Source organism: Lycorma delicatula, chromosome 13 (assembly GCF_047948215.1).
Source record: "Lycorma delicatula isolate Av1 chromosome 13, ASM4794821v1, whole genome shotgun sequence".
NCBI classification, from domain to species: Eukaryota; Metazoa; Arthropoda; class Insecta; order Hemiptera; family Fulgoridae; genus Lycorma; species Lycorma delicatula.
This window is the reverse complement of record NC_134467.1, coordinates 35325182-35334519: the sequence shown is the minus strand read 5'-3', so window position 1 is coordinate 35334519 and position 9338 is coordinate 35325182.

Here is a 9338-nt window from a genome sequence, read left to right as displayed (position 1 = left end):
CTAATCCCTGACCTTGAGAGTTGGATCGATAGGAAACACGGGGAGGTGGACTTCTTTTTGTCGCAGTACTTTACGGACCACGGTAATTTTAATTATTACCTTCACCGAGTTGGGAGAAGACAAACGCCGGCCAGTATGTACTGCGTCATTGAGGACGATGCAGACCATACTTTCAAGGAATGCATCAGATGGATACAAAATAGACGGGACACAAATTTATCAACGATGAGACCTGAGGAGATTACTAGTAACATGCTAATAGTGAGGACAATTGGAAAAGAATTGAAGGAACTATCAGGAATATCTTAACAGTAAAAAACGAAGACGAGAGGAAACTGGGCTTCTGAGTGAATAGATTAGGGTAGGGTGGATAGCCCCAGTGGTGAGGGCTGGAATGCTTAGGTGTGTCAGTTCCAAGGATCCACTGGGGACTCCGAGGGAGAATAGGTCTATACAAGTGTAAAAGACCCATCGATGCGTCACGACTGTATGGCGTAGCGATACAGAAGGGCAAATGAGACTCAAAAGACCTGACCGGTGGGCCGACCTGCCTTGCCGGACATACAGCCGGTAGGTGGGGAGGCCCATTAGAGTATAACAGGCACTCCCCTGGGTGGCGTAATACCAACCAGTCGGACCGGCCCAGGGGAAAAAAAAAATGATAGCCTTCAACCTACTAAAAAATACCCCGTTTAAATTTTGAGTATCTTATGATTATCTGCATAGTTATTACAAGAGAACAACCCCATTGCATCTCTCAAAACAGCAACTTAGGAGCACCCCGTTTGTTACAAGTTGATGGTGATGATTGGTCTAGCCTCCCACAAGGTGCTCACATACATCACAACTGTAGCCTCATACGCAGTCCCCACAGGAAGCCTATTATTATTAAACAGATATGTTTTTAAATTTATTTAATAATATTTTATTTAACGTTAATTTAATTATATTATTCCCATAATATTATTTGTTAGATTTATTCGAATGATTCAGTTCAAACCCGGCTCTCAGTTCACACTCTCAGTTCACAGTTCATTAATTCAATTCACTAAAGTTTGTGCTTCAACAGGAATATCGTCACTACTACATACATTTTTTTTTTTTTTGGTGAAATATATCTAAAAATTCTTCTTAGTTTACCAAGAAACATGAGTAAAAATTTTGTTGCGATTGATCGATTAAAAAATTGTTTATCCCGAAGAAAAAAAACCATCTTTATTTTCATATTATACTATAGATAGATACAGGTTAAGCTTCAAACACCCCAAAACTCTTCTATACGAACAATATCCCTCACTTTTTTGTTTTATTTTTTGCAGTCCCTGGATAATGAAACGTTGAGAAATTAAAATCATTCTATACTTCACTTTTTGATTGATTACCATAATTTTTTCCTTCTTACAGCATATTTTTAGAGCTACGATGGCAGGAAAGTAATAATAACAAAAAAGAAATATTAAACGAAGAAAGTTTAGTGTATTTTTAATTACTTTAAATGGGGGAAAAAGCATTTATTTATTTTGGTAAAACCTATATACATATCATTGCTAGCTAAGTTATATTTAAATATCAGTAAGGTTTTATAATTTTCAAAAGAAACAAAAATTATACCTTACAATACGGATAAAAAAGGGATAGATAATTGAAATCGGTTATCAATTTTTATTTTTTAGAGAAAAAAATAAAATAACAGCATGTTATTGACTTTTGATAATTATATGAAATTTTTTATTAAAAAGAACATAAATATTCCATATATTAGAAGATATATTACAGTTTTAATCGTATAATATTTTGTATTTTATGGAATATATTTTCATAAATGTAAATAATAATAACAATTGCATATAGATAATTGGGTGGTAGAGTATTCATCAAAAATCTGTCCATCCTTTTGTAAGATAAGGCTTAAATCATTGTAGTAGAAAAATAAAAATATTATATATATTTTTATGTCTCTAAGAAATATAAATACCATATTTGGTGACTGATGGTATTTTAGGAATAATTTGTGGTTTTCTGATCACGCATGTGTTATTTATATGAGGTTCGATATTGCTAATGACCTATTAAGCTATTAATATTATAGCGAGGGATTGAAATAGCGGTGTCATTCATTAAAAAAAAAATATAAAAAAAAAAACATTTCTTTCTGATGACTTCCTTTCACCCCTTATAGATATTTCCAGCCTCCATAAAAATATATAATTTCTAATCATAGAAGAGGAAAACTTTTTCATGTATGAAACATGTGTAATGGAAGAGTATAGAGATAACTTTAATATAGTGCATTATTTGATTAAAGATTGTAAATAAATTAATAATTAATATAATTAAAATAAAAAACAAGACGTAAAAAATCGTATTGTAGGCAGTACATCCAATTCAAATCAAATCTAAATGAAAAACATTCGCATAAAAAGTTAAACATGAATATACTGTAAAGGATAAATGGAATTAAACTATATATATAAAAATTAATGTTTGTCTATCTGTATGTCTCTTATGCCATCCTAAACCGTTCATCCGAAAGCGATGAAATTTTGGGGAGTGATTGGACGCAGCCAGGGAAGGTTTTGGATTTAGTTTGGACCCGTTAGGTGGCGCTGGCGTCGAGATATTTAGAAAAATTATATTTATGGACCGATTTGGTTCATATTCAGAATATTCATATTAGATACGTGAAAAGAAATATTTTTGCAAAAATTATTCCCGCTATGTGGGGCCGGTGTCGAGATATTTACAAAACAAACAAAGAAATATACAAATAGACATTTTAATTATACATACGAGGTGCGACAATAAAGTAATGAAACTGATGTGAAAAAAAATGTTGCTTACCGTTTTAGTCATGTTTAGTGTTGTCTCCTTCAAAGTAGTTCCTCTCTGATTGCACACACTTATTCCAGCGCTTCTGCCATTGATGGTAACATTTCTGGAACTCATCATCTGTTATATCCTCTAAGACCCTCGTCACAGCTTTTTGGACATCTTGTGTTGCTTGAAAATGGTGTCCCTTAACCGCCATTTTGACTCTTGGAAATAGAAAAAAGTCACACGGAGCGATATCTGGTGAATAAGGTGGCTGTGGTAGTACTGAAATTTGTTTTGAGGTTAAAAATTGCTGTACTAACAGAGCAGTATGGGATGGCGCATTATCGTGATGCAGAATCCAATTATCAGCAATGTTGGCACGGACACGAAGAATTCGTTTACGAAGTCTTTCTAAAATTTCTTTGTAGAAATATCGGTTAACTGTTTGTCCAGGAACTGTTTGTCCATATCGGTTAACTGTTTGTCCACTCTTTATGAACAATTCCCTTGGAATCGAAGAAGCACACAAGCATGTGTTTCACTTTTGACTTTAATATGCGAGCTTTTTTGGTCTGGGTGATCCCTTTGAGCACCGTTGCGAACTTTGGCGTTTTGTCTCTGGATCGTATTGAAAAAACCAACCGTCATCACCATTGATAACACGGCTCAACAAATCTGGATTGATTTCCGTTTGCTGTAACAGATCGGCTGCCAAATTTTTCCGTGTTTCTCGCTTTTGTGTGAGATTTTTCGGGACCATTTTTGCACAAATCTTTCTCATACCGAGATCTTCAGTTAATATTCGACGAACCGTTTCTCGATCGATGTTGAGTTTTTATGCAATCAATTTCACGGATAATCTTCGATCAGAACGCACGATTTCACGCACCCTAGTCAAGTTGACATCTGTCCGAGAGGTTGATGGTCGTCCACTACGGTCTTCATCTTCAACATTCGTTCTGCCTTCACTAAAACTTTTATGCCACCGAAAAACTTGAGCTCTTGACATAACTCTTCTCCAAAAGCCTTCTGAAGCATACCATAAGTTGTCGTCGCGTTTTCACCCAATTTAACGCAAAAAGAAATGGCATACCGTTGCGCAATATTTTGCGGTTTCATTTCTGTGACGACAGACACAAACAGGTGTTTACTTATTACAGCACAACTCACGACTGAGCAGTTGCATCAATGTGCCTCTTGGACTAGAAGTAGCTTGTAGACCAAGGTCAAAGATGGCGTGCCTACGCAAGCTGCAGGGTTGCCACATCTTTCAAAGAAAAATCAGTCTCATTACTTTATTGTCGTACCTCATATGTTTAGAGCGTAGCTTTATATGGAAGTGAAACTTGAACGATCGGAGTACCTGAAAAGAAAATATTAAAATCTTTTGAAATGTGGTGATACAGGAGAATGTTAAAAATCAGGTGGGTGGATAAAGTGACGAATGAAGAGGTATTATGGCAAATAGAAATAGATGAAGAAAGAAGCATTTGGAAAAATATAGTTAAAAGAAGAGACAGACTTAGGCCACATATTAAGGCATTCTGGAATAGTTACATTAATATGGGAGGGACAGGTAGAAGGAAAAAATTGTGCAGACAGGCAACATTTAGAGTATGTAAAACAAATTAGGGATCTAGGAAGTAGGGGGTATTCCGAAATGAAACGACTAGCACTAAGTAGGGAATCTTGGAGAGCTGCATCAAAACAGTCAAATTACTGAAGAGAAAAAAAATTATTTTAATATTTTTCCCAATTTTTATTTATCCAATGTCTCGGTTGAGTTTCTGGTTTCACTCTACTTTTGTTTTAGTATGTTTGTAAAAGTTAAATAATTATTTTGTATGAATATTGTCATTCATTCAATAAATGTGGCCAAAAGATGTCATTTTTTTTCTGCATTTCCGTTTCTAAACCTGGGTTATTTATTGATAAATTTATTTGTTAGTTTTTAGTCTTAAAGTTTGCAAATATAACTCTTCTTTATATTAAGCTCAGTACGTTCGTAAATGCTTATAGATTTTTTTTTTAATTCTGCTAAAATTTTCCTTTTTCCACAAAAATGAAATAAGTTATATTTTTATTTATTGAATAATTTTTAACTAATTTATACTTTCTTGTACAAAGTAAAGGAAGTATTGTGATCGCGAAAAATTTCGATTTTCAGATTTAAACGGAAATATACGTTTTGGCATTCCTGAATCCATTTTGACTTCGGCGTGACATCTGTACGTATGTATCTCGCATAACTCAAAAACGATTAGCCGTAGGATGTTGAAATTTTGGATTTAGTACTGTTGTAACATCTAGTTATGCACCACCCTTTTCGGGTGGAATCGACTGAACCAAAAATGTCCAAAAAAGCCAAATATCAAAACAATTTGGTGTTTTTACTGTTTTTCTTTACTGCAGTAATAAGCCCTCATTGAGAGGTTTTCAAGATATATCATAAGTGGTACTTATTTTCATTAGTTCCAGAGTAAAAGCCAAATGAAATTTTAATTAATGAAATATTTGGATCTTATAAGGGGAAGCCGCATCATTTCGAATCAAACTTCATCTTCCTTTTTTTTTTAATTTAAATCTATTGTTTTATTAATAATTTAACCTCTGATTGTACAAAAAATTGCGATAAATAATAATTCAATAATAAAAAAAAAAGAAAAATATCAGAATTTATTAATGAAGTAAAATTTTATGTGCTTTTAATTTTAAAAGAATGTATATATATAATTTAATAGGGGTATAAGAAAGTCATGTGATTATTTTTTTTTATTGTGGCATATTTTACTTGCCATATTAGAAGTGGAAGTGAACCAAAAATATTATTTTTGTATTGGGAGAGCGGATCAAAGTTTGAAAATATAGAATTTTAAAAATTTTCAAAAAAAAAAAAACAACTTTTAGGTAATTATTTTTTTATGGTCCATTTTTCGGGGGAATTCGCTTTAGTTTTTTCCGTTTAATATAAAAAAACTTAGAAAAATCAAAAAAAAATATTTTGGAAGGTGATTTTGATGGTGGAAGAGCAGAAAAAATATAAAGAAAGTATTTTTTTTTAACATTTTTTGGTTTACTTAAAAATGTAATGAAAATTTTAAAATAAATCTACAACATAATTCATCCCCACCCCAAAAGAAATCTTGGATAAATTTTTTCACATTTTTTTTATTTTGGAAATCTGTCCACTTTTAAAAAAAGGCAAAATTTATTTTTATATACTTATAACATTTTCAAAAAAATAACTTTTATGTATAAATCTAATTTGAAGTATAACAAAAACAGAAATCTGAAAAATAATTAATTAAAAAAAAAAATCATTAGTAACGAGAAGTGTTGTCATATAAAAGAGCATTAATGGATTTATTATTATAAGATCAAAGAATATTTGAAATTTGTTTTTTAGTTCCTTTAGATTAGCTACATATATAAACGTAATATTTGAATGCAAAGATAATTAAGTGTGTAATAATATAATTACTAGGGTTTTCACCGATTCGTTTGATCTTTAAAAATTTAAAAAAAACTAATTACAGTAAAAATGAAACAGAAAATTTGCAAACGTAATTTTTAATTACCCTTTTATCAGTAATATTAAAAAAATTTCTTTTCTGATTCTAGTTCATTTGATTTTATAATTATTAGACTATTTTTCTATAATTCTCTTACATTTTTTCAACCTTTAAAAATAAAATACAATAAAGGAAAAAATGTAAGATAATTATAGAAAAATAATCTAATAATTATAAACACGAAAAAACAATAAATTTGTTAGTCATTATTATTTTTTACTTATAAAGGAAAAATTTTTAAACATACATTTGTATGATTTTCATAAACAATAATATGCAAATTATTATTAGTGGTTTTTCTTCTCGCCTATCAGGATATTTTTATTTTTATTTAAAAAGGAAATAAATCAAACCTGATATTTTGAAAATTTAATTTAAATTAAATTAAATTATTACCATTCTACTGATCGTCGTGGTAGAGTGGTAGCATTTCCGCCTTTTATCCAGAGATCCTGTGTTCTAATTCCGGTCTGGCATGGAATTTTTAATACGATAAAAAATTTATATCTCCACATTCTCACGAATAACTTATCTGTTGAATTAATTTTTAGGTAAAAAAAAAAGAAGAGAAATTAAGCGATATTTTCATTCTTGTTAATCGGTTAAGTAACGAATTTTGAAATGTGTAAAATATTAAAATGTTTTTCATTTCATAATACATTTTAGTTTAAAAAATAGTGTAAGAGTGAAAAGAAATATTAAATTACATATGCTAAATCAAATGTTTTACAGAATATAGCTCGAAAACATTCAAAACGTTTGGCCAGTTGGAGTGATATATCTTATTTCTCCTAGTATAGAACAGTTTTAAAAGCTTTTCTTGAAAGGATTAAGAACTTGGCCTACAAAAATGTAATGTTGTTTTATTTATAAATCTAAGGTAGGAAAAGTATGTTTTTCATCAAGAGGGACCGACGACGGGTAAATAATTCAAGTAAGAAAAAAAGATTTTGCAGAGATATCTATTTTATATAAATTTATTCATATTGATTTTTTTGATATATTTTATATTCGTTCTTGAAAAATTCTGTAGAGAAAGTACAACGAAGAAATCAGATAATTTATAAAGATTTAAATAAACAAAATTTCTGAAACTTATAAAATTTTTAATTAGTTTTTATTTTTTGTCGTCAGTCATTTGACTGGTTTGATGCAGCTCTCCAAGATACCTTATCTAGTGCTAGTCTTTTCATTTCAGTATACCCTCTACATCCTACATCCCTAACAATTTGTTTTACATATTCCAGACGTGGCCTGCCTACACAATTTTTCCCTTCTACCTGTCCTTCCAATATTAAAGCTACTATTCCAGGATGCCTTAGTATGTGGCCTGTAAGTCTGTCTCTTCTTTTAACAATATTTTTCCAAATCTATTTCATCATCTATTTGCCGCAATACCTCTTCATTTGTCACTTTATCCACCCGTCTGATTTTTAACATTCTCCTATAGCACCACATTTCAAAAGCTTCTAATCTTTTCTTCTCAGATACTCCGATCGTCCAAGTTTCACTTCCATATAAAGCGACACTCCAAACATATACATTCAAAAATCTTTTCCTGACATTTAAATTAATTTTTGATGTAAACAAATTATATTTCTTACTGAAGGCTCGTTTAGCTTGTGCTATTCGGCATTTTATATCGCTCCTGCTTCGTCCATCTTTAGTAATTCTACTTCCCAAATAACAAAATTCTTCTACCTCCACAATCTTTTCTCCTCCTATTTTCACATTCAGTGGTCCATCTTTGTTATTTCTACTACATTTCATTACTTTTGTTTTGTTCTTGTTTATTTTCATGCGATAGTTCTTGCGTAGGACTTCATCTATGCCGTTCATTGTTTCTTCTAAATCCTTTTTACTCTCGGCTAGAATTACTATATCATCAGCAAATCGTAGCATCTTTATCTTTTCACCTTGCACTGTTACTCCGAAACTAAATTGTTCTTTAACATCATTAACTGCTAGTTCCATGTAAAGATTAAAAGTAACGGAGATAGGGAACATCCTTGTCGGACTCCCTTTCTTATTACGGCTTCTTTCTTATGTTCTTCAATTGTTACTGTTGCTGTTTGGTTCCTGTACATGGTAGCAATTGTTCTTCTATCTCTATATTTGAACCCTAATATTTTTAAAATGCTGAACATTTTATTCCAGTCTACGTCATCGAATGCCTTTTCTAGATCTATAAATACATTATAAATACAGTCAAATTATTATAAATATCATTATAATATTATTATAAGTGTCAAAAATAATGAGAACTTGGAGGAAAGAGGTGCACTTTATTAGCATTATACATAAAAAAGATATCCTTTACTTCAAATTGTAAAATAAAAATAAATAACAACTAAAAATTGCTTACATAATATTTTTTTTATTAATGAGAGAAATACGATAAATTATTTGAAAAATTATTATTTCAAAGTAGGCAATCAAATAACAATAGTTGATAAAAAATCCGAAATACTGTATTAGTGTTTAAAACATTCTGTAAGGTACATTAAGTATATCGGAAACTGTAAACTGGGCTGACGTTAGCGAACGTTTCGTGTGAATTTTAGTTTTAGCGTGATCAGTGTGCTATTTAAGTAATGCCTTGCTTATTTACAACGGAGGAATACGCTGATATGGTACTCATTTTGGGCGTGTATAATATGAAAACGTTAAAATTGCAAGGGTGTTTGAAAGATCCCTAGGCTCTCCTAATTAACAGATTTAAATTTTTCAAAATGTGTTCGAAAGTTTGTGTGACCTTTTATATGTGTTTTAATTTTCAAGTATCGAGAGATATGATTTCAGGATCTACACAATTTGGATAAATCGTTTTTTTTTTTTAAATCTGTATTACAGAATTATTGTGAAAAACTGTCTAACCGATTTTTTTTAAATTTGGCGTGTTGCTTTATCATATCAAAAACATCTTTGAGGTGAAATCAAGTCCTATGTACA